The 24,776-nt window shown below is 41.4% G+C and overlaps 1 long non-coding RNA gene across 1 annotated transcript; it reads left to right on the top strand.

Moving 5' to 3' along the window:
* The first annotated feature begins 513 nt into the window (after window positions 1–513).
* LOC144282856 (uncharacterized) lies at window positions 514–24,551 on the top strand. The gene is made up of 2 exons (XR_013351267.1): window positions 514–669; window positions 24,296–24,551. It is a non-coding gene; the product is annotated as an uncharacterized LOC144282856 (long non-coding RNA).
* The last annotated feature ends 225 nt before the right edge of the window (window positions 24,552–24,776 follow it).

The raw sequence follows: 24,776 nt of genomic DNA, 5'->3' as shown, positions 1-24,776 counted from the left end.
TTTTTAAAAAGATTTTCTCTTAATCACCGATTATAGTCATTTTCTTATGATGTGTCTTGGAGTAGTTCTATCGCGTTTGGGGTTTACTGGAATCCTTATCTATAGGTTTATAGTTTTCATCAAATCTGGAAATATTTTGGGCACATGTCTCCCAATATTTTTCTAATACTGCCATTTCAGGGACTTCCATTATTTTTTTAAAGATTTTATTTATTCATAAGAGACACAGAGAGAGAGAGACAGAGACACAGGCAGAGGGAGAAGCAGGCTCCATGCAGGGAGCCCAATGCGGGACTCAATCCTGGGACCCCAGGATCACACCCTGAGAGGAAGGCAGATGCTCAACTGCTGAGCCACCTGGGCATCCCCAGGGCTCCAATTATATGCAGGTTTGGCATCTTGAAGTTGACCGACAGCTCACATTGTTGTTGTTGTTGTTGTTGTTGTTGTTTTTCTTTTTCAGTTTTCTCTCTTTCATTTTGGATCATTTAAATTACTATTTATTGGATCAGAGCAAGATGGCGGAAGAGTAGGGTCTCCAAATCACCTGTCTCCACCAAATTATCTAGAAAACCTTCCAATCATCCTGAAAATCTATGAATTCGGCCTGAGAATTAAAGAGAGAACACCTGGAATGCAACAGTGAGAAGAGTTCACGCTTCTATCAAGGTAGGAAGACGGGGAAAAAGAAATAAAGACACAAAGGCCTCCAAGGGGGAGGGGCCCAGGAGGAGCCGGGCTGAGGCCGGGGCGAGGGTCCCCAGGACAGGAGAGCCCCGTCCCGGAGGAGCAGGAGCTGCACCGACCTTCCCGGGCGGAAAGGGGCTCGCGGGGAGGTGGAGCAGGACCCAGGAGGGCGAGGATGCCCTCGGGCTCCCGGGGACACTAACAGACACCTGCGCCCCGGGAGAGTGCGCCGAGCTCCCTAAGGGCTGCAGCGCACGGCGGGACCCGGAGCAGCTCGGGGGGGCTCGGGGGCGGCTCCGTGGAGGGGGCTGCGGGGCGGGAGCAGCTCGGAGGGGCTCGGGCAGAGGAAGAGGCTCCGTGCGGAGGGGGCTGCGCGGTTCCAGGAGCAGCTCGGAGGGGCTCGGGCAGCGGCTCCGCGGAGGGGGCTGCGCGGCCCGGGAGCGCGAATCCAACAGCGCAGGCTCCGGAGCACAGGGCGCCGGGACACAGCCCAGGATCCCGCCTCCCCCGGGACAGGCAGAGGCCGGGAGGGCCCAGGACAGCGAGGACGCTCCTGCCCCAGCTGAGCAGATCAGCGGCCCCGCCCCGGAGCCTCCAGGCCCTGCAGACGGAGAGCTCCGGAGCTACTGCAGGGGCTGACTCCAGGGCTCCAGAGCTGGCCCCACCACTGGGGCTGTTGCTCCTGGGGCCTCACGGGGTAAACAACCCCCACTGAGCCCTGCACCAGGCAGGGGCACAGCAGCTCCCCCAAGTGCTAACACCTGAAAATCAGCACAACAGGCCCCTCCCCCAGAACACCAGCTAGACAGACCAGTTCCAGGGGAAGTCAAGGGACTTAAAGTACACAGAATCAGAAGATACTCCCCGGTGGTTCCTTTTTTGTTTTGTTTTGTTTTGTTTTGTTTTGCTTTTTGATTTGTTTCCTTCCCCCACCCCCTTTTTTTTCTCCTTTCTTTTTCTTTCTCTTTTTCTTTTTTTTTTCCGTTTTTTTTCTTCCCTTTTTTTTCTCTTTCTCTTTTCTTTCCTTCTTTCTCTCCTCTCTTTTTCTCTTTTTCCCAATACAACTTGCTTTTGGCCACTCTGCACTGAGCAAAATGACTAGAAGGAAAACCTCACCTCAAAAGAAAGAATCAGAAACAGCCCTCTCTCCCACAGAGTTACAAAATCTGGATTACAATTCAATGTCAGAAAGCCAATTCAGAAGCACTATTATACAGCTACTGGTGGCTCTAGAAAAAAGTATAAAGGACTCAAGAGACTTCATGACTGCAGAATTTAGAGCTAATCAGGCAGAAATTAAAAATCAATTGAATGAGATGCAATCCAAACTAGAAGTCCTAACGACGAGGGTTAACGAGGTGGAAGAACGAGTGAGTGACATAGAAGACAAGTTGATAGAAAAGAGGGAAACTGAGGAAAAAAGAGACAAACAATTAAAAGACCATGAGGATAGATTAAGGGAAATAAACGACAGCCTGAGAAAGAAAAACCTACGTTTAATTGGGGTTCCCGAGGGCGCCGAAAGGGACAGAGGGCCAGAATATGTATTTGAACAAATTCTAGCTGAAAACTTTCCTAATCTGGGAAGGGAAACAGGCATTCAGATCCAGGAAATAGAGAGATCCCCCCCTAAAATCAATAAAAACCGTTCAACACCTCGACATTTAATAGTGAAGCTTGCAAATTCCAAAGATAAAGAGAAGATCCTTAAAGCAGCAAGAGACAAGAAATCCCTGACTTTTATGGGGAGGAGTATTAGGGTAACAGCAGACCTCTCCACAGAGACCTGGCAGGCCAGAAAGGGCTGGCAGGATATATTCAGGGTCCTCAATGAGAAGAACATGCAACCAAGAATCCTTTATCCAGCAAGGCTCTCATTCAAAATGGAAGGAGAGATAAAGAGCTTCCAAGACAGGCAGCAACTAAAAGAATATGTGACCTCCAAAACAGCTCTGCAAGAAATTTTAAGGGGGACTCTTAAAATTCCCCTTTAAGAAGAAGTTCAGTGGAACAGTCCACAAAAACAAGGACTGAATAGATATCATGATGACACTAAACTCATATCTCTCAATAGTAACTCTGAATGTGAATGGGCTTAATGACCCCATCAAAAGGCGCAGGGTTTCAGACTGGATAAAAAAGCAGGACCCATCTATTTGCTGTCTACAAGAGACTCATTTTAGACAGAAGGACACCTACAGCCTGAAAATAAAAGGTTGGAGAACCATTTACCATTCGAATGGTCCTCAAAAGAAAGCAGGGGTAGCCATCCTTATATCAGATAAACTAAAATTTACCCCAAAGACTGTAGTGAGAGATGAAGAGGGACACTATATCATACTTAAAGGATCTATTCAACAAGAGGACTTAACAATCCTCAATATATATGCCCCGAATGTGGGAGCTGCCAAATATATCAATCAATTATTAACCAAAGTGAAGAAATACTTAGATAATAATACACTTATAGTTGGTGACTTCAATCTAGCTCTTTCTATACTCGATAGGTCTTCTAAGCACAACATCTCCAAAGAAACGAGAGCTTTAAATGATACCCTGGACCAGATGGATTTCACAGATATCTACAGAACTTTACATCCAAACTCAACTGAATACACATTCTTCTCAAGCGCACATGGAACTTTCTCCAGAATAGACCACATATTGGGTCACAAATCGGGTCTGAACCGATACCAAAAGACTGGGATTGTCCCGTGCATATTCTCAGACCATAATGCCTTGAAATTAGAACTAAATCACAACAAGAAGTTTGGAAGGACCTCAAACACGTGGAGGTTAAGGACCATCCTGCTAAAAGATAAAAGGGTCAACCAGGAAATTAAGGAAGAATTAAAAAGATTCATGGAAACTAATGAGAATGAAGATACAACCGTTCAAAATCTTGGGGATGCAGCAAAAGCAGTCCTAAGGGGGAAATACATCGCAATACAAGCATCCATTCAAAAACTGGAAAGAACTCAAATACAAAAGCTAACCTTACACATAAAGGAGCTAGAGAAAAAACAGCAAATAGATCCTACACCCAAGAGAAGAAGGGAGTTAATAAAGATTCGAGCAGAACTCAACGAAATCGAGACCAGAAGAACTGTGGAACAGATCAACAAAACCAGGAGTTGGTTCTTTGAAAGAATTAACAAGATAGATAAACCATTAGCCAGCCTTATTAAAAAGAAGAGAGAGAAGACTCAAATTAATAAAATCATGAATGAGAAAGGAGAGATCACTACCAACACCAAGGAAATACAAACGATTTTAAAAACATATTATGAACAGCTATACGCCAATAAATTAGGCAATCTAGAAGAAATGGACGCATTCCTGGAAAGCCACAAACTACCAAAACTGGAACAGGAAGAAATAGAAAACCTGAACAGGCCAATAACCAGGGAGGAAATTGAAGCAGTCATCAAAAACCTCCCAAGACACAAGAGTCCAGAGCCAGATGGCTTCCCAGGAGAATTTTATCAAACGTTTAAAGAAGAAATCATACCTATTCTCCTAAAGCTGTTTGGAAAGATAGAAAGAGATGGAGTACTTCCAAATTCGTTCTATGAAGCCAGCATCACCTTAATTCCAAAGCCAGACAAAGACCCCGCCAAAAAGGAGAATTACAGACCAATATCCCTGATGAACATGGATGCAAAAATTCTCAACAAGATACTGGCCAATAGGATCCAACAGTACATTAAAAAAATTATTCACCATGACCAAGTAGGATTTATCCCTGGGACACAAGGCTGGTTCAACACCCGTAAAACAATCAATGTGATTCATCATATCAGCAAGAGAAAAACCAAGAACCATATGATCCTCTCATTGGATGCAGAGAAAGCATTTGACAAAATACAGCATCCATTCCTGATCAAAACTCTTCAGAGTGTAGGGATAGAGGGAACATTCCTCGACATCTTAAAAGCCATCTATGAAAAGCCCACAGCAAATATCATTCTCAATGGGGAAGCACTGGGAGCCTTTCCCCTAAGATCAAGAACAAGACAGGGATGTCCACTCTCACCACTGCTATTCAACATAGTACTGGAAGTCCTAGCCTCAGCAATCAGACAACAAAAAGACATTAAAGGCATTCAAATTGGCAAAGAAGAAGTCAAACTCTCCCTCTTCGCCGATGACATGATACTCTACATAGAAAACCCAAAAGTCTCCACCCCAAGATTGCTAGAACTCATACAGCAATTCGGTAGTGTGGCAGGATACAAAATCAATGCCCAGAAGTCAGTGGCATTTCTATACACTAACAATGAGACTGAAGAAAGAGAAATTAAGGAGTCAATCCCATTTACAATTGCACCCAAAAGCATAAGATACCTAGGAATAAACCTAACCAAAGATGTAAAGGATCTATACCCTCAAAACTATAGAACTCTTATGAAAGAAATTGAGGAAGACACAAAGAGATGGAAAAATATTCCATGCTCATGGATTGGCAGAATTAATATTGTGAAAATGTCAATGTTACCCAGGGCAATTTACACGTTTAATGCAATCCCTATCAAAATACCATGGACTTTCTTCAGAGAGTTAGAACAAATTATTTTAAGATTTGTGTGGAATCAGAAAAGACCCCGAATAGCCAGGGGAATTTTAAAAAAGAAATCCATAGCTGGGGGCATCACAATGCCAGAATTCAGGTTGTACTACAAAGCTGTGGTCATCAAGACAGTGTGGTACTGGCACAAAAACAGACACATAGATCAGTGGAACAGAATAGAGAATCCAGAAGTGGACCCTGAACTTTATGGGCAACTAATATTCGATAAAGGAGGAAAGACTATCCATTGGAAGAAAGACAGTCTCTTCAATAAATGGTGCTGGGAAAATTGGACATCCACATGCAGAAGAATGAAACTAGACCACTCTCTTTCACCATACACAAAGATAAACTCAAAATGGATGAAAGACCTAAATGTGAGACAAGATTCCATCAAAATCCTAGAGAAGAACACAGGCAACACCCTTTTTGAACTTGGCCACAGTAACTTCTTGCAAGATACATCCACGAAGGCAAAAGAAACAAAAGCAAAAATGAACTATTGGGATTTCATCAAGATAAGAAGCTTTTGCACAGCAAAGGATACAGTCAACAAAACTCAAAGACAACCTACAGAATGGGAGAAGATATTTGCAAATGACATATCAGATAAAGGGCTAGTTTCCAAGATCTATAAAGAACTTATCAAACTCAACACCAAAGAAACAAACAATCCAATCATGAAATGGGCAAAAGACATGAACAGAAATCTCACAGAGGGAGACAAAGACATGGCCAACATGCACATGAGAAAATGCTCTGCATCACTTGCCATCAGGGAAATACAAATCAAAACCACAATGAGATACCACCTCACACCAGTGAGAATGGGGAAAATTAACAAGGCAAGAAACAACAAATGTTGGAGAGGATGCGGAGAAAAGGGAACCCTCATACACTGTTGGTGGGAATGTGAACTGGTGCAGCCACTCTGGAAAACTGTGTGGAGGTTCCTCAAACAGTTAAAAATATACCTGCCCTACGACCCAGCAATTGCACTGTTGGGGATTTACCCCAAAGATACAGATGCAATGAAACGCCGGGACACCTGCACCCCGATGTTTCTAGCAGCAATGGCCACGATAGCCAAACTGTGGAAGGAGCCTCGGTGTCCATTGAAAGATGAATGGATAAAGAAGATGTGGTCTATGTATACAATGGAATATTCCTCAGCCATTAGAAACGACAAATACCCACCATTTGCTTCAACGTGGATGGAACTGGAGGGTATTATGCTGAGTGAAGTAAGCCAGTCGGAGAAGGACAAACATTATATGTTCTCATTCATTTGGGGAATATAAATAATAGTGAAAGGGAATATAAGGGAAGGGGGAAGAAATGTGTGGGAAATATCAGAAAGGGAGACAGAACGTAAAGACTGCTAACTCTGGGAAACGAACTAGGGGTGGTAGAAGGGGAGGAGGGCGGGGGGTGGGAGTGAATGGGTGATGGGCACTGGGGGTTATTCTGTATGTTAGTAAATTGAACACCAATAAAAAATAAATTAAAAAAAATAAATAAATTACTATTTATTTATTAACATTTTTAGTGCCTCATTTATCTGCTGTTAATCGTATTCCTCATTACAGACATTTTACTTTTCATCTTGAAAAGTTTAAGATTCTCGTGCTTTATTCTACCTTCCTGAACATCTGCAATATTGGCATAATAGATGTTTTAACGCTGTTGTCTATTGGTTTTAGCATCTGTTTTCATGAATCCATTTTTATTGATTGATTTTTCTCCTCATGATGGGTCATATTTTCCTGCTTATTTGCCTGCCTGGTAATTTTTTTTTTGAAAATGTATCAGAAAGGGAGACAGAACATGAGAGACTCCTAACTCTGGGAAACGAACTAGGGGTTGTGGAAGGGGAGGAGGGCGGGGGATGGGGGTGACTGGGTGGTGGGCACTTTGGGGGGGGCACTTGACAGGGTGAGCACTGGGTGTTATTCTGTATGTTGGCAAATTGAACACCAATAAAAAATAAATTTATTATTAAAAAAAAGAATTTATTTGAGAGAGAGAGGAGGAGAGACATTGTCAATTTTATGTTGTTGGTTGCTGGATAGGTTGTAAACTTTTGAGTATTCTTGATCTTTGTTCTGGTGTTTAATTAAGTTACTTGGAAACAGGTAGATTTTTTTCAAGGTTTGAATTTAAGGTAGGACTAGAGAAGTCTTTAGTGAAAGACTAATTTTGTCCCAGGACTGAGGCAATACTCTGTGGAGTCCTCTATGTGATGCTCCCATGCATTATAAGGCTTTTCCAGTCTGGCAGGTAGGAACACAAACTGTTCTCTGCTTTGTGAGAGCCCCAGGGGCTCTTCCTTCTAATTCTTCCTGCTGATTACTCGTCTGGCCTCAGGTGGTTTCCTAATATACATGCATTGAGCAGTAATCAACTGAAGACTCCAACGGAACCCTCTTCAGATACCAGAACTCTCCATCTGTGCAGGTCTCTCCTCTCTGAAGCAGTCTCATCTACCTCTGGTTGTTGTCTTCGTGATCTTGAGCCATCACAGGCTTCCCAAATTCTCAACTCTGTCTTGTCACCTCAGGGAGACATCTGGACACAAATTGGATTCCTTTCCCTGCAAACCAGCCTGAGAACTATTTCCAAGCATTATGATAGGAAACCACAGGCTCATCTCTTCTGTTTCTCTTCTCTCACTGATCACTCTCCTATACTGCCTGTTATCCAGTGTTTGAAAACTATTATTTTGCATGTTTTGTCTTCATCTTTTTAAAGTGACAGAGTAAATCTTTTCCCTCATATTCAATAATGGCCAAAAATAGAAGTCCTTTAGTAGTTTATGGATAGTAATGTTTTGAGAAATGTAATAGCCTGCAAGTAGCTCTCTAGAGAATGTCCCAGAGGGTATTATTGCATTTGACAATACTATCTTGCTCCTGATACCCACTTGCAAATTGAGAAAAATACTCAGAAGCCAGCTTGTTCACTTCCATATCTACCCTCTCTGGGAAGTTCTATTTCAAATCTCAGTACATGGTACAATGACTTGCATTTTTATTCACACTTTGCTGCATGAAATCACCCTTACTCAGCTTGAATTGGACTGAATGCCAGCCCTTTGCTTGGATCATTTCCTGGTTCAATTTAGCTATAAATATAGCTAAAATACTGGTCTCACACCTGGTCATTTTGGCTATTATAATATAAGCAGATACAGTCTGCTCTTGGCTAAGTATTCTGATGGCCACTATTCACCGTAAAATGTCAATATGGTCATGCTTTATAGAGATGACCTTAGTACGTATAATTGAATTTTTCTGGCATTGTGGAACTAGAACACATCTGCAAATCACAGCTGGCAACTTCCCTGGTTAATCTAGGCATAAGTACAGCTGGGCCAAAGAATGTACATCCAAGAGAAAAATATCCAAAACAAACAAAAAACCCAAAACATAATGGGAACCAAGAGCTGATATAGAAATTCTAGTTTATTAATTCACTTATTTACCCAACATCTCCTTGTGTTAAATAGCAGAACATATGAGAAATCCACCATGATGCAAACACAGAGTAATGTTTAGTACATTATATCTTGCATTCCAAGATACACACAAAACAAATACACACAATTGTGAAGGAAAATAGTTTTGAAATATCAACTGATGTGAGTCAGTTGATTGCGCCTTGACTCTTGGACAGGCCACAGTTAGAATTTTGCATATTTGGTGTTCAAAGGTAGTGATTATCCACACAAAAGAGAGAAAAGGGAAGTTTTCTCAGTGTTTGAGTTTCAAAAGTAAAGGTCTCTCAGATGATAGGAGAAGGGAAACAGCAAATCCCCTCAGGTCTTATACGAAAATGTTCCCCAGAATTGAAGAAATGAGAGTTGGAGGAATAATGTTTGGAGTAGCTTTCTGGCTTCCTGACAGAGGGGACATTACCTCCTGCCATATTCCATGCTCAGTCTAGCAGGAAGTGGTCTCAGAAGGCTCATAGAATCATATGCAAAAGGACCCACGTTCTCTTTTCTGTGAGAACCTAGACAGTCAGTAAGAGCTTGGAGTGAAAATGTCTACCTGGTGCCTCCAGACAGACATGTCTAAGACCAGTGCATAGTATGCCGCTTCACCTCAGCAAGATGTAGATGCTTCCGAACAGTGCTTGCACAGCTGAGAAAAGCTCCAAGCTTTGTCCAGTTGAGAATAATCATAGGCTTCCAAAAGAAAGTCAGCCAAGAATGAATCAGACCTTGGATCCTTGCTGACACAGGCCAAGGCATTTCAGCAGAGATCTGCAAAGATCGACAACCAGGAACAGTGATGTTCACATTCTCTCCCAACCCCTTGCACCCCCTCACCATGCCCTGTAATAAATCTCCAAAACTTAGACACAACCGTGGAGGGGGAAGAAACCATGAAATGACCAAGAGATTTTTCTGCTATTCAGCAGAATGGACATTTGTAATAAAAGTAATTAAAAAAAATAGGTCTCATCACGACAAAGTTACTTTTCTTAAACACCTGAAGTGTATAAGAAGTGTAGCAGAAGTTTGTGTGATACATTTAAGCTTACCATTTTCTGGGCCTCTTCTCTAATATCAGCATTGCAAAAGATACTTATTCTGTAAGTCCTGGGCAGATACGGAGTTGGAGTTAGACTCCGAGGTGGAACAGAAGATGATATATCTGTTATAGATCGTCTCAATTAATCCACTTCAACACAACTATTATTTGGTATCACACAGATGTTTTCATGTTAGATGGACTTTAGATGTTCTAGGCTGGGCTTAGCTTGGTGTTTCTGCAGATTGGCTGGCACAGCCCTGCTCCATGTATCTTTTTTATCCTTCTTGAACCAGCAGGCCAGCCTGCTGTATTTTTTTCTGTGATTAAGGTGGAAGTGCAAAAAAAAAAAAAGAAAAAAAAAGGTGGAAGTGCAAAGGGCAAGTGGAGACTTCAGCGTCTCTTAAAGCTTTGTCTCCGAATAGGCACACTGTCACATCTGCCCACACTTATTGGTCAAAATCACATGGTCAAGCCCAAAGCAAGGAATGGGAAAGTACACTCTGCCCCAGATGTGGCCATGGTAATGGTGTGGATTTAGGAAGGGTGAAAAATTGAGGCCAATCATTCAACTGACTACAAATGGGAATGAACAGTTTTTTGAGTGTCTATGGGTATGCCAGACACTTAGCTCGGTGCTTTTACATGTATGCACCTTCATCTGTAAAAATGGCATTACATGGTTACATTATTTCACCTTGTTTTCAAGCATATGAGAAAATGGGCTCAGAGAGGCCAAGTAGCTTGCCCATTATGTAGCATTAATTTGAGACTGAACTGAGATTCCAACTTCTGTTGAAAGCCACAGGCTGTGACTTGGAGCCACCATGCTGTTGGCCAGGTCACAGGTTTCTTGACATTCATCAAGATCCCTTTTTCCTGAATGACCTTGACTCTAGATGATTAGATAGCTCTGAGGTTTCTTCTTTTTCTTCTTTCACACGCCGTACACCTCCTTTTCCTTTTTGACTTGCTAATTAATTCAATTACTTTTCCTTGATTCCTATTAGTAGGTAACACCATGATTGATACCATCTGGAAAACATTTATCTAAGTCTTGAGTGGAAAGTTTCACAGAACAGGAGACGTAAAAGGAGACCCTCAGGAGGACCTATGCCTGCATAAGTGATAAATTACCAGCCTTGGATTATCTGCCAGGAGCTCTCCCTCTAGGTCTGGGAGCAACACCTTTCCTGCTGCAGTGCCAGCTGTATTATTTACCACATGTTCAGGAACGTGTGTGCCCTCTGCATAAAGTGGGGAGGACAGAACCACTAGGCTTGCATAAACTAGCTTTCAACAGAATCTATTTTCCTCCAGTTGTCTGAAGTGCCTGTACCCTGGGTAATCATGCTTCATACTTTTAGAAGCCCAGATCCCAACAGCTGGAGGTAAAGCTCCCAGTGTAATGGAAGAAAACATGTTGATACTTTTAATTGGTCCCTGAAGTGAAACCCAAGGAACGATTTATTGGTTGATGGATTTGAGGCTTTCAACTTAGCAGAGCTGGGATGGTAAAGATAAACACATTAGGAATTGGTGGCTAATTATTAGAAAGTTAATTTTATTTCATTTGAGATATAATAATCAACTGAAAATCAGTTTAATTTATTGCTGTTGAAGTTAATGATGCATATACTTATATGTAAGCATGAGCACCTGCATCCTGGACCATGTTGTGGCTTTCCACTGGTCCTGAATCCTCTGAGGGTCCTGATCCCATGGACTGAAGGAAGCAAAGCTTCTATTCCCAGCCATACAACTCTGTTGCTCAAGTGGGAAACATCTGGGGAGACTGGGGAGCTCTGTGAGCTCTGAGAACCTGGCCATCAAAGGCACATGAGAACTTCAAATACTACACACCTGTGTAGTTAGTCAAGTGTTGTTGCAATAACACTGCATAAAAAGCAATTCCCAAATCTCGGTGGCTTCTAACAACAGGCGTAGCAAGTACTCACAAATATTCCTTACTTGTGAATATGTAAATCAGTTTCTTGCTCACAGGACTGTAGGTCAGCTAGGCCCAGCTCTGCTTCAGGTTCAAGATCAGCTTCTTGTCAGTTTCTGTACCTTTCCCTCCAGAACCTGGATCGAGGGGCAGCAGCTACCTGAGTATGTTATTCCCATGGCAAATTTCAGGGACACTGCAGGGCAAAAAGAAACTTGCTGTTTTTTAAAAGCCTCATTTTGAAATAGGCCCATCACCTTAGCTCTTATGCCTTGACCAAAACAACATGGCTTTATGTTGGTGGTCCACGAACATATGCTGTACCCACAGGGAGGGGGGACTGAATATTTGCTGAAAAAGAATCCTGTAACACATACTTTTATTTTCATTTTTATAGACTCTGACCTTTGTTTTTCTCTTCTATATAATTTGGGGCATTTGAGAGTGTGCTAGCAGAGGTATATATGCATTTGGAGTAACTCATAAAGAAATAAATAGAATAACAGTATGTAAACATTTTGCAAATTGTGAAATCATGCAATATTGCAAATAGGAAATGATTTCTTAGGCACCCATTAGGAGATCAGCCATGGAATATAAAGTGCTGAGAGTACACAATTCATGAGAAAGATTCTGCTCCAAAGCCTGCTAGTCTACACTGTATTAGGAATTAAAAATATGGTTTTTGATAATAAGCATCCTAGTGGTAAGGGCCATATGGTTATCTCCTTAGGGATTTTCTCACCCACTAACAAATATTTACTGGGATTTACTAGGTGCAGAGCATTTTTTGGTAGCATTCAGGGTGGGTTCGAAGTTATAGGGTTGGTGGAAAGGTGAATAAGGAGGGATTGTAGAGATGAATAAAATGTAATTTCTGTTCTGTGGAAGCTTGAATCCAGTAGTAGAAATAAAATGTGTTCATAAAAAACTGACTTTTTCCTTCCTCCCTTCCTCTCTTTCACTGTTTCCTTCTTTCCTTCCTTCCATCTTTCTATGCTGTGATGATTAAGAGTACACACTCTGGAGCCAGATTTCAAGGGTCAAATCATTACTAGGTTTATATCCCAAGGTAGGTCATTTAACTTCTATGTGCCTCAGCTTGCTTATCTGTAAAATGGAGAAAATAATTATGACAGAAGCAATTGTTATCTCACCACATTCCCTTGGCATTTGCCTGTACACGCTTAAGAATGCTAATATCAGATCCCTATGAATCTTTGCCTGCAAGCACCTTTTCTTCACCGATCATGGGAGTATGCTCAAGCCTGCCCAGAGGGTCCCTGGAAGGAGCTCCCAATCAATGGTAGATGTGGGCTGATGATAAATACTTCATCTTCCTCATTTCTTCTTACTCATGTCGTTTGGGATGACTTCGAGGCTTATTCTGCTCATATTCCATTGTTCTCAGTGAGGTTAAACTCCAGTTATATATATGATATCTGACATGATTACACATATTTAATGGCTTCTTTCCTCTCTACCTTACTTGCCAACTCCCTATTCTGGTTCCTGAGATCACTGCTAAAATAGACTACTTGCACATAAGCCCTTGTTTAACAGACTGCTCCAGAAAACTTGAAACCAAGACAATAATTGCACCTACATTTTATGGCTGTTATGAGAATTAAATATGTTAACATATATCTGACACTCTTATGCCAGGGTCTGAAACTTAGTAAGCACTCCGTAGGTGTTAGTAATTATCCCAATAAAATGAAGGTTCTGTGAGGGGAAGATATTCCTTAGGAGGTACAGTGTTCAACTAAAATTTGTAAACATATGGGATGCCTGGGTGGCTCAGTAGTTGAGTGTCTGCCTTTGGCTCGGAGCATGATCCTGGGGTCAGGGATCAAGTCCCGCATCAGGCTCCTTGCAGGGAGCCTGCCTGCTTCTCCCTCTACCTATGTCTCTGCTTCTGTGTGTGTGTGTGTCTCATGAATAAATAGATAAAACCTTAAAAGAAGTTTGTAAACAAACAAAGTAATAGGGAAGTGTGGCCCATTCTTAGGAAAAAGGCAGTCTGCATAAACAGACTCTGAGAGGGCCCTGGTTGGATATAGTGAAGATTAAAGCACCTGTTTTAAATATGTTCAAATGATTAAAAGAAAACATAATCAAGAATTGAAGGAAAAGAGAGTTTTGATGACTGACTAGGTAGGAAATTTCAACAGAGAAATAAGACCTAGGAAGAAATCCAAATGGAAATTCTAAATCTGAAAAGTAAATTAAACAAAATGAAAAATTTGCTAGGACGGCTTAAGAATGGTTTGGAAATAGCAGAAGAAGAGTGAGTGAATTTGAAGATAAACCAAGAGAAATTATCCCATCTAAAGAACTGAAAGAGAAAAAAATTAAAGAAAAATAACAGATTCAGAAACATGTGGGACGTCAAATGTTCTAACATACACATACTTGGATTCCAACAAGAGTGGAGGGAAAGGGGCAGAGAAATATTTAAAGAATCTATGACTCTAAAGTTCCCCAGATTTTTCCAAGTTACTGCGTATTCAATAAGCTCACCAAAACACAAGCAGTCAAAATAAGAAGAAAATCGTACTTAGTTACCTCATAGGCAAGCTTCTAAAAGAAAATATAAAAAAGAGTATTTGATAGTGGCAAGAGAAAAATTATAATTACCTGCAGAGGAACAATGTGATTAATAGATGACTTCTAATTAGAAACAAAGGAGGCCAGAAGACATCAGAATAATATATTCAGTGTTGAGAGACAAAAACTTATTAATCAAGCATTCTATATACCAAAATATCCTTCAAAAAATGAGACAAATAGATATTTTCACATATAGAAAAGTGAGAATATTCATTGGCATAAGATCTACCCTAAAAGAAATTCTTGAGGGTGAATGAAAATGCCACCAAATGGTAATGCGGGTCTATATGGAGGAAAGAAGAGCACTCAAAATGGTAAAGATGGGTGTGAAGTGAGAGAATATATACATATACACATATTTTCTCATAATTCCATTAAAAGATAAATGATTGAAACAAAAATTACTATTGCAGAGACTATAATATATATTTTTATAATTAAAAACTATAGTACAAAGAATGGTGGAGATAAATCATTTTTTTGCAAGATGCTTATATTTTATTGAGGTAATTCACTATGGATTGAAGGGAAAAGAAATAAATGAAGAAATTTCAAGAAAGCAAATAGAAACTGACTTATCAGTGTCTATAGAATATATCTACAGTAAGCAATAAGAGGAAAATTCATAGCATTAAATACCAAAATCAGTATAAAAATAAAAATACATGAAGCATCCAACTAAAAAAGACGAGAAAGATGAGATGCCTGGATGGCTCAGTGGTTGAGCGTTTGCCTTTGGCCCAGGAAGTGGTCCCAGGATCTGGGATCGAGTCCCTCGTTGGGCTCTTGGCAGGGAGCCTATTTCTCCCTTGGCCTGTGTCTCTGCCTCTCTCTCTGCGTGTTATGTCTCTAATAAATAAATAAAATCTTTTTAAAAATGAGAAAGAACAATTAAACAGAACGTAGAAGGAAGAAATTTTAAAAAGATAAAAGAAATTTATAACAAATTAGAAAAAATACAGATTTAAAAACACGAAGTGAATTGTTCAGAAAATCAAGAAATAGTCCACTTGAATTTGCTAATCTTTTTTTAAACATTCTTTTAATGGCCCCAGGTGAGCAAATTTTGTTTTATTTGTTTATTTTCAAGTAATCTCTATGCTTGGGGCTCTAACTCAGGACCCCGAGACCAAGAGTCACAGGCTCCACTGACTGAGCTAGCCAGGTGCCCCAACATTTGCTAATCTAATTGAAAGAGGATATCCATTAGTGTTACACTCCTGACCTTTTTTTTTTTTTTTTAAGATTTTATTTATTTATTCATGAGAGAGACAGAAAGAGAGGCAGAGACATAGGCTCCCTGTGGGGAGCCTGATGCGGGAATTGATCTCGGCATCATGACCTGAGCCAAAGGCAGTTACACAACCACTGAGCTACCCAGGCACCCCCTGACCTTTCTATCCCATGGAGAGGAGTGACTAACCTGATTGGTGACTTTGGAGGGGGGTGGGGGACAGAGAGACACAGAGAGAGAGAGAGACAGAGAGAGAGAAGAATTCATTGGACACCACTGGAGTTGGCTAAGTTCTAATTATTACTGTGAAATTTAATAATCCAAGAGAGAAAATTAAACAATTACCTTGCCTTTCTGGTTTCGTCTGTATTTCAGAAATTATCACCTAGCTTTCATGGATAAAGGAAAGTTCTATACGGAATAACTTCCACAAATAAATAGGAAATAAAGGGATAAAATTAAGTCATTTTATAAGCCCACTGAAATAATTGATTCCGACAGTGGTAATCAATCATTTTGCAAGTGCATTCAAATGGTGCTCCCCTGGGCCACACCATAGCACCTAGGTATTTGTTAGAAGTGGAAAGCTTTTGGTCCCCAGCCCAAACCTACTAAATCAGAAACTCAGAGGGGTGGAGCCTAGCAAATGTGTTACAAAAAACTCTGCAGGTGATCTTGATGGATGTTAAAGGTTGAGAAAAGCTTTGTGCCATCATGGCTCAAGTTATGTAATTCTTCAGAGGAATTCAAGAGGATGAAGGCCCTTCTGAAGATGTCCAAGTGTCCCATCCAGACCCTTGATCTTACTGCTATTTCAGCCAGGGTTGAGATTCCGAGGTGACAGCAAGGTCTTTGTATTTTGAAGGCTCAATAATGCTATTATGTTTTGTCTTCCATTGGCTCTGACCCTTCAGGTAAGATTGTGTCTCAAACACAAGTGCAGAAAGGTCGGAAAGACCTTTTCAATCCACATTTACTATTTGGACTATTAAATAGTAATTTTTATTTCTGAAGCTTCCCTAAGGAACTGGGGCAAATTGAGTTAATCAAATTTTCTAGACTGCTCTGATTCCCCTACAGCCATATAGACCTGGCTCCTGTCATTTTGAATTTCTGAGCTTTTATTTTTGTCAAGAAGATTGGATAATATATTCATGTGCTTCAAAGCAGCTTGCAATCCTCTTGGCAAAATGACCTGTATGTGATAGAAATGTTGCACCAACAATCCCTACATTACTTTGAGGTTTTTATTTGGCTGTTACAGTGTGTGTAGGTATTCTTAATTTGTACACATTCCTGGAGGGCCAAGTCTGAATTCTGCTGTGTTTCCTTTGTAGCAGGCTAAATACTGCATGACATCACGTACTAAATGAGTGTATTTTGATGATCAAGCTGCTGTGAAGAAAATACTATTTCTCTTCGGACATACTTTTTGAGAAGTGTGTTTCCCTTGTAGTCCTCTCTGTTCAAGGTCCTGCAGGTGGCCAAGCCTTCATAATACCATAGGCTGAATTTCTCAGTCCATATAAAGTAAGTCACAATAATATAATAGCATTTCTTCTCATCTCTCTCCAAGTGCATGGTGGGAATTTCTGCCCACTGCCCCAATATTTCTCCCAAGTAGTTCTGAAAGTCTCCAGCTGGTGTGTAACCCATGAGTGATACTCTTCTTAAGTCCTACTCCAGGTCCCTGTGGTCATACCTTCTGGGAGGGTTGATCCCAAAGCAGCAGCCAAGCAAATGGTGCCTCTTTGGGATAATGATGGAAGAGGTTACAACAGCTGCCACTAGTCTTTGCTACTGTACCTGCACTGACAAGGTGCTTTGATAAGAGCGGCATTCCTTATTGCTACCCAGCACCCCCAGGGTTTGACACTTGCATCATATCATGATTATCTTGTTGAACTAGCTTTTTGTGTGTGCACGTGTGTTTGAGGATTGCATGTCCATTATATCGTAGGATGCATATGCTTTTCTACTGAAGTATATTTTACTGAAGTATAGCTGCCACACAATGTTATATTAGTTTCAGGTGTACAACACAGTGATGCAACAACTCTGTGTGTTATGCTGTGCTCACTGCCAAGTATCATTACCATCTGTCAGCATGCAAGGCTATTACAGTACCATTGACTATATTCCCCATACTGTGCCTTCGCTTTTTGTGTTTTTTACTGGACCTCCATTGTAGCCCACTTGCCTGTAGAAGTTGTCATGGGACTAGGTTGGGAAATTATCAGAGGACAAGTCAAGACTTATGATCTTACCTCCCTTCTATTCCGGGCCAGTTTTCTCCGATCCAAACTCACATACTTGAATATCATGTTTTAAGATGTAATTCTCTGACTCACTTCAGGCCTGGATGTGTCTGAATGCTAGGGTAAATGTAGTTGTGTCCCTGCTTTAGATAAGATTGTAGGTTAATATGATAAACTTATATTAAAGAATTTTGGGTCTGACTCCTTGGAAGCCATCTGAGAAAAAGAACAAAGCACTCTAAATGCGAGAGGGTAATAGCAGTGAAGTTCTATGGTCTCTAGAAACACGTCTTCATTTACTTGTGCCTTCAACAAGTATTCATTAAATGTTTACATGTTCTAGACCAGGAATTACAAATGGATTCCATCTTGTGTGCCAACTCTGATCAACTGTGGTTACTGTCTATAGCAGTCTGAGTCTACATGTGGGCTCAGCAGGAAAGTGTCATGAGTGATTAGGAATGTCAGCTGTGGAGGAATAGGTACTAGTGGCAGCAGACACACCAGGTATTTGCCATCCCTCTTTCAGTCTCTGGAGATACAGCAATAAATAAGACACATGCATGTTTTTAAGTAGCTGAAGTGTCCTGGCAACAGAAATTCACAGGATTTAATCTTGGGGTTGTTTTATTTTTTGTTTTGTTTTGGCTTATATTCCCTTCCCCAGAGATGTCCTTGGTCATCCAGCTGTGACCATCTTGGCATGTACTTGTGTCTGTCTCCTACTGATTCCATGTTCTCATCTGGATCTATAGCATCTGCAGGCTGTCACAGTCTCACTTCTTGTGGTTAATGCACAAGACTAGCTCATCTCCTGCTCGGAAGAATTGGAAATGACATTTCAAAGCAAAATTGCCCCCCAACTCAAGAAAAATCTGTCCTGGATAAAAAAAAAAAAAAAAAAAAAAACAAAAAAAACAAACCCCAAAAAACCCTTCAGTTCCCTATAGTATGATACAATTTGACATCCTAATTAAAGTAACCACGGAGGAGGGTCAAAGAGGGAACAAAAGGAAGAGATTCACATTTCAAGTAGCAAAGGAAAACCCTTTAGTTGACTTGGCATGCAGATGAAAGAGACCTCAGCTCCCGAAGCTAATTACCTGCAGCATTAATTCAGGATGTGAGAGACAAATGATGCACCTTTGTAAAAGTGCCCCAAGACAGTCCGTTGAGGCTGATTAGTAAAAGCAAAGCTGGTGGGGAGGTCTGGGGAGCACATGCAGGGAGCTGTGATTCCACTATGTATTGTCTAGTTTGCCAAAGAAATGGCCAGCATGTGAGTTCTATAAAAATTGATTAATCATTTGAAGCCAGATGCATCCTTTATTGAACCTGGCTCTTCCTTATTAAATATAGTGATTATAACCAGAAAGAAGGAAATAATACTTAGAACGATCCGTCATTATTCCTATATACTGCTAATGAAGCAAAAATACCTTTTTATTTAATAGGTATTGAGATAATCAAATATAAAACCAAAGGGTCTCTTCAATTTCCTGAAACAATTAATGATGGTGAATACAGTATTCATTTAAAAGCAAGGCTCTCCTTCACCTTCACAATCAAAACAATTAAAGCATCTGGGTTGCTTTCCTTTTGTTTCTTAATAAGGAAAAATAAAAGTCATCCTAGTTCTGCAAATGGCAAAGTTCCACATCATGCTTGAGTTGCAGTATAAGGAGGGGAAAAAGCCTTTGCTAATGAGTATGTGTTGCTTATGTCATCCCACTGTTTGTTCAATACAAACTTACTATTTTGTTTTTCTAACTTTCCTTTATTCTTGGCACAGCACCCATCCTGCTTTTTTCGCCCCAATCCAATTCTGATTTTTAGTAGGAATGCTCATATTCAGACATGCTCCTACTCCCTACCTCTCCCCACTGTAGTTGAAGGAGTAGCATCAGACCCAGGAAAGGTCAGTGTTCCTTCCCTGGTAGTTTAAAACTTGGAAAGAGAGAGACACAAGCTGTCTTTCCTCACTGGATGAAGTTGTTTGTTAGCAGGCATGTTTAAAGCTCATGGATAGAGAAGAATGAGAAAGCTGGAAATGAAAGACTGGGAATGACGCCCTGACTGAATCCTATTTTCTGCAGAAGGCTAGCAGGGTCCATTCCTGTGGCCCAAATTCTCAATTGTTACATGAGATGCTCCAGTACCTTCCTATTAATTCCTCATTTTGATTGAGCTAATTCAATTTGAATTTTGATAACAAAGAGCCCTAACTACTGAACTACCAACTAAGCACGCTAACCATTCGCCTGGCATTAGTGATGCTGAGCAGTTGGGACTGTTTCATCTACCCAGAGGGTGGACATTAGCTGTTAGCAAGATCCTAAGGAATGGCAGTGATTTGGGAATGTTCTGAGGGATAGTTGGGAATATGTGAGAGGCTAGAGCAAATTTGCTCCAAGCAGAGCATGACAATTAGCATTCAAATGACCAAGGCCCAGGCCCTGCTGTTTCAGGATTAATAGGGAGCCCCTAGCACAGGATTTGCACAGCCAAGAAATGAGATTATTAATCTCTTGCCTTCTATCCCTTCTCAATTACTAGCTCTTCATGCCTGCCTCTAAATTTGGCATCACTTATCAGCTTTGACATCCAAATCCCTGCGCAGCATCCCCTTTGGCCAAACCTTACCTTTCCCTGACTTTGAGCTTCCTGGGTAAACTCTCCCCGTTTTCATGCCCATGACATTCATCCGCAGCCAACTGACCTTCGTGCTAAAACTGCACCGATCAATTCAGTGGCTGCTAGCTACATGTGTCTATTTACGTTTATATTTTTATTAATTAAAAATTTGTAAGATTAAAAATAGAGCTACTCAGCCAGATTTCAAGTACTCAGTAGCCCCAAGTGCCTAGTAGCTACTGTACTGGACATTTTTCAGCATAGCAGAAACCTGTTAGCCCCATTCTATCAAGTAGTTCTTGACTGACCAGACCACCCTTGTCTGCTCTTTCAGCAGCTACTGAGAGAAGATGCAGGAGAGAATAATGAAATATAGCAGTCACAAGATTCCTTATCTCTCCCAGGAATAGCAGATACATTACAAGTGCCTCCGTGCTCCCCATGCCTGCCCTTGGCAGACCTCACCACTTAATCACAGCACCATTTCCCACTGAACCAAGGTGGCTCTTGCAACCTTCCTGAGCACTCTGCCCCTGGAAGCTTCTAACGGCAATGGTCAGGGTGGATATTTGAGATACATCATTGAGAATCTGTTGCCAGCACAGTCCCCTCCTTTAGCTGAAGAGGTAATCAAGGTCCAGTGGAGCAAGTGAGTAAGACAATCTACACTAGAATTTAGGCCTTCAGATTTAAAGCAGTAGCGTAGCATGTTGGGATAGGCCAGTAAGTTCTAGAATTAATCTGCTGGGGTTCAAATCTCAGATCTACCTTTTAATTTCTGGGTGGTCTTGAACTTAACTGTTTTTGAGGTCTAGTTCCCTCATTTATGAGTTGGGGATTTTAGCAATAATGCTTTGTTCAAAACATTGCTGTGGGCAGTGCATGTGATGATTAGCGTAAAGGTGCCTGGCATACAGTAAGTACCGAATGAATGATAGCTATTACCATTACTGTGTGGCGCAGAGGCCCCATTTATTATTCTGGGCATGTAGAAGAGGAAGCAGAAAATCAAAATGACTGTAGCACACATCAAGGTCACACAGCTAGTTCACTGCGGAGTAGAGGTTTCCACCTAAGTATATTTATACCGAGTCCAGCGCTCTATTACATCATGTTCTCGAAGCAATTCCTGCTTCCTTAGGTACTCTAACATGCCTTTTCACCCTTCCAGTGCAGGGTACTAAAAAATTCATGTATGTGTGTACTTACATGGCCCTCTGACACAGCCAACAGAGATCCTGACAGATAAATTGATTATGAACCTGTCTTGTTGGGACCTTCTTGTCTGAGTAAGCTCTTGCCACGATTTGGCCCTCGGCTGGTTAGAGATGAACCCTGAGGTCTATATCACAGCTGGCTTTCTCCACAGGTTCCCAGGCCCATGAAAGGAGCAATTTACTATGTAGTATCATGAAACTGATAGTTTGATTTGTAAAAACTGCATTTTATAAACCTAATAACTGTTTCCAGTTTACAAGTAAAGAAAACAGGCTCAGAGAACGTCAGTAGTTTGTCCAAAGACAAACAGCTAAGAGGTGGTGAAATTGGGAGTCAAATCTCAATTGCCAGAAGACGTTAACCCCCGTTAGCCAGCCACTGCTGCAAGCCGCAGAGGGTGGGGATGCATGCCAGAGGAGGGCTGGGCACCGAGCCTTAGCAGGTCCTGGGGGAGGGATGAAGTGGCTGGTCTCAGCAGAAAAGTATCACCAGCTTTTTGAAAACCACCCCCGTTGCTGCAAAAGCAATTCAGCCATCATGCCTGACAGTCTGTTAGTTGAGAATGTCATTTTTAATAAAACCATATTTTAAGCCACTTGTTAATTACCGGCTATTCTAACAGAGGAGCCTAAAGACTTCCTATCTTTGGACTTTGTTATTTTGGCAGGATTTGGGTTCCTTTTGTATTTTTCTGAAAACCTTAACCCAATCTCTACATGCTCGCTGGCATTTCCTTCTGCCTTTCCTCCTTAGCGGCAAGCAGTACAGGAGTAAGGCTATTTAAAGACTTTTCCTCCACTAAGATGAATGGTCGATTTATCTTTTTAAAAAAGGAAACTTTCTCCAAGAAGGTGTTTCGTGAGGATGAGAGCTTTTTAAACCCGAATATCATCAATCATCTTTTTTTTTTTTTTTGGTCCAGAAGGTAGATAATTTGTCCAGAATTCGTATATCCTAACCTAGTTAAATGACAAGGAAGGAAGCCTCTAGCTTGCTCCATCAGCGTGGTTTATACACTCAATCTAAGTGTCATCCCTCCAGCAGTCTGCCTAAAGGTAGTTCTTTCTGTTAGAAGACCGTGGCCATGCGGCAAAACAGCTTAAAGTTCTTAATTAGCAACCGAATTGATCACATTTCATGTCCAACATTTGGATTAGCTGATTTTTTTTTTAAAGAAATGTGTCTACTTTTTAAACTGTAGTATATACCAAGTGTGTCTTTCAAACAGGGACCACCCCCTTTACATGTTTACCTTAGCAAACAGCAAACTTGTTCTAACACAGACTGTGGAGGAGACAGGAATCCTGTGAAAGGAATAAGTAGGATTTGCAAATATGAGTCAGCTGGTAGCAAGTTGCAACTGCAGGTCACATTCCAAACCTGGAAGCTATGATATACATAAGATCCGGGCATTTAGAAAGAAGAAAAGAATCTGAAAATAAGGGTTAGGATCTCTCACTATTTATCTCTGCCTCATCACTTGCACTATAGTTATTTTGTTGAAGCACAATCTAAGTTACAGATATAAATCCATTTTCTGCCTGAGAAATGGTTTTCCTCAAGCTGGTGGTGAAGATTACTCTTGCTTTCTGTGGGGCTATGCCAGTGGCTGCTCTGGTGTCTTCAGAATCATTTCAGGACCAGTGCATTCAGGCATTCAGTCCCTGCAGATGAAACCTGTCCCTTCACGTGTTGATGTGCTTCTGTGCAGCTGGGTCTGTCCCAATTCACCACCCCAGCACAAGCAGAGACTATTAATTTTGTAATGAATTACCTTAGGGACACCACAAAGCACACAGACACGCAGACACAGACACACACACACACACATCCCAATAAGAGCACCAGCCAGCTTCCCTCAGGGGTGTGGACACCAGCAGCAGGTTTATTCATTGTCAGTCCTGGTCTTTGAAATGTTGTCCTGGTTAAATCTCAGCAGTGTCATTTTTGGCTATTTTGGCAGTTAGGTGCTGAGAGTAATAGAGACATTCTTGACTTTTTTCTTTCAGTTTTCGTACTCTCTAGTTCTCTGTTGGGTAAAAATGAAACCTAGGCAATGTTTGTGACACACTTAGAATCCTTAGGGAAAAGTGGAAAAAAAAATCAATCCATGATAAACTAACATCATTTCTTATTTCCCAGTAAAATGAAAGCTTAGCTTCTGATGTGATTTTGGGTTAGACCAACTTCCTACGTGCCACAGGCCTTCAACCTTGTATTCTGTTGAACACAGGTCAAGACGGTCTCTTCTCAAAAGATCGCTTCCGGGCAAAGGGACAGAAATAACATCGTGGTTCATCATTTGGGTTCTGATGTTACTTGGGCACAATTTTTAAGTTTGGCTTTCCTGTTCAGTTCTGCCTTTTGCTGGGTTTTCAGAGCACGAAATCCACTTCTGCTAAACACGTGTTGGAAAGCGCTCAGAAACCAGTAGATGGCAGAAGTGCACTGCCTAAAATCAGGAGATGGCATTCCAGCAGCACTCCAGCCTGGCGCTGGCTACTGGCTCTGAGGGGGTAGGGAAGAAGCTGCGCTCCTTATTGACTGATCCACTGACCCCTGTCTCCTCCTCTCCTCCTCTCCTTCTAATTGCAGTCCTGGGTGCTGTTCTCCTCCGGCTTCTCCAGCACTCTGCCAGGATGGTGGACTCCAGCAAGCAGATCTGCAAGATGACAGTGCAGCTTCAGTTTTGGATGGCCTGGAAGTCTTGAACTTTCCCAGCACTGTGGTCCTGGCAGCTTTTTGAAGAAGGTCCTAAATATGCCTGGGACTAGGATTCTTAGCTTCAAGTGGGAATAAGGCAATAGGTAAATAGGCTACTTTTAATAAATAACCTCTGTTCTCTGCCATACATGTCACTCATTCATTTTCTCTTAAATGTGTATTATTTTAAGATTTTATTTATTTATTCATGAGAGACATAGAGAGAGAGAGAGAGGCAGGGACATAAGCAGAGGGAGAAGGAGGCTCCATGCAGGGAGCCCGATGTGGGACTTGGTTCTGGGTCTCCAGGATCCCGCCTTGGGCTGAAGGTGGCGCTAAACCGTTGAGTCACCAGGGCTGCCCTTAAATGTGT

Source organism: Canis aureus, chromosome 14 (assembly GCF_053574225.1).
Source record: "Canis aureus isolate CA01 chromosome 14, VMU_Caureus_v.1.0, whole genome shotgun sequence".
Taxonomy (NCBI): Eukaryota; Metazoa; Chordata; class Mammalia; order Carnivora; family Canidae; genus Canis; species Canis aureus.
The sequence above is the reverse complement of the archived record's forward strand: the minus strand, read 5'-3'. Positions and strand labels throughout refer to the sequence as shown.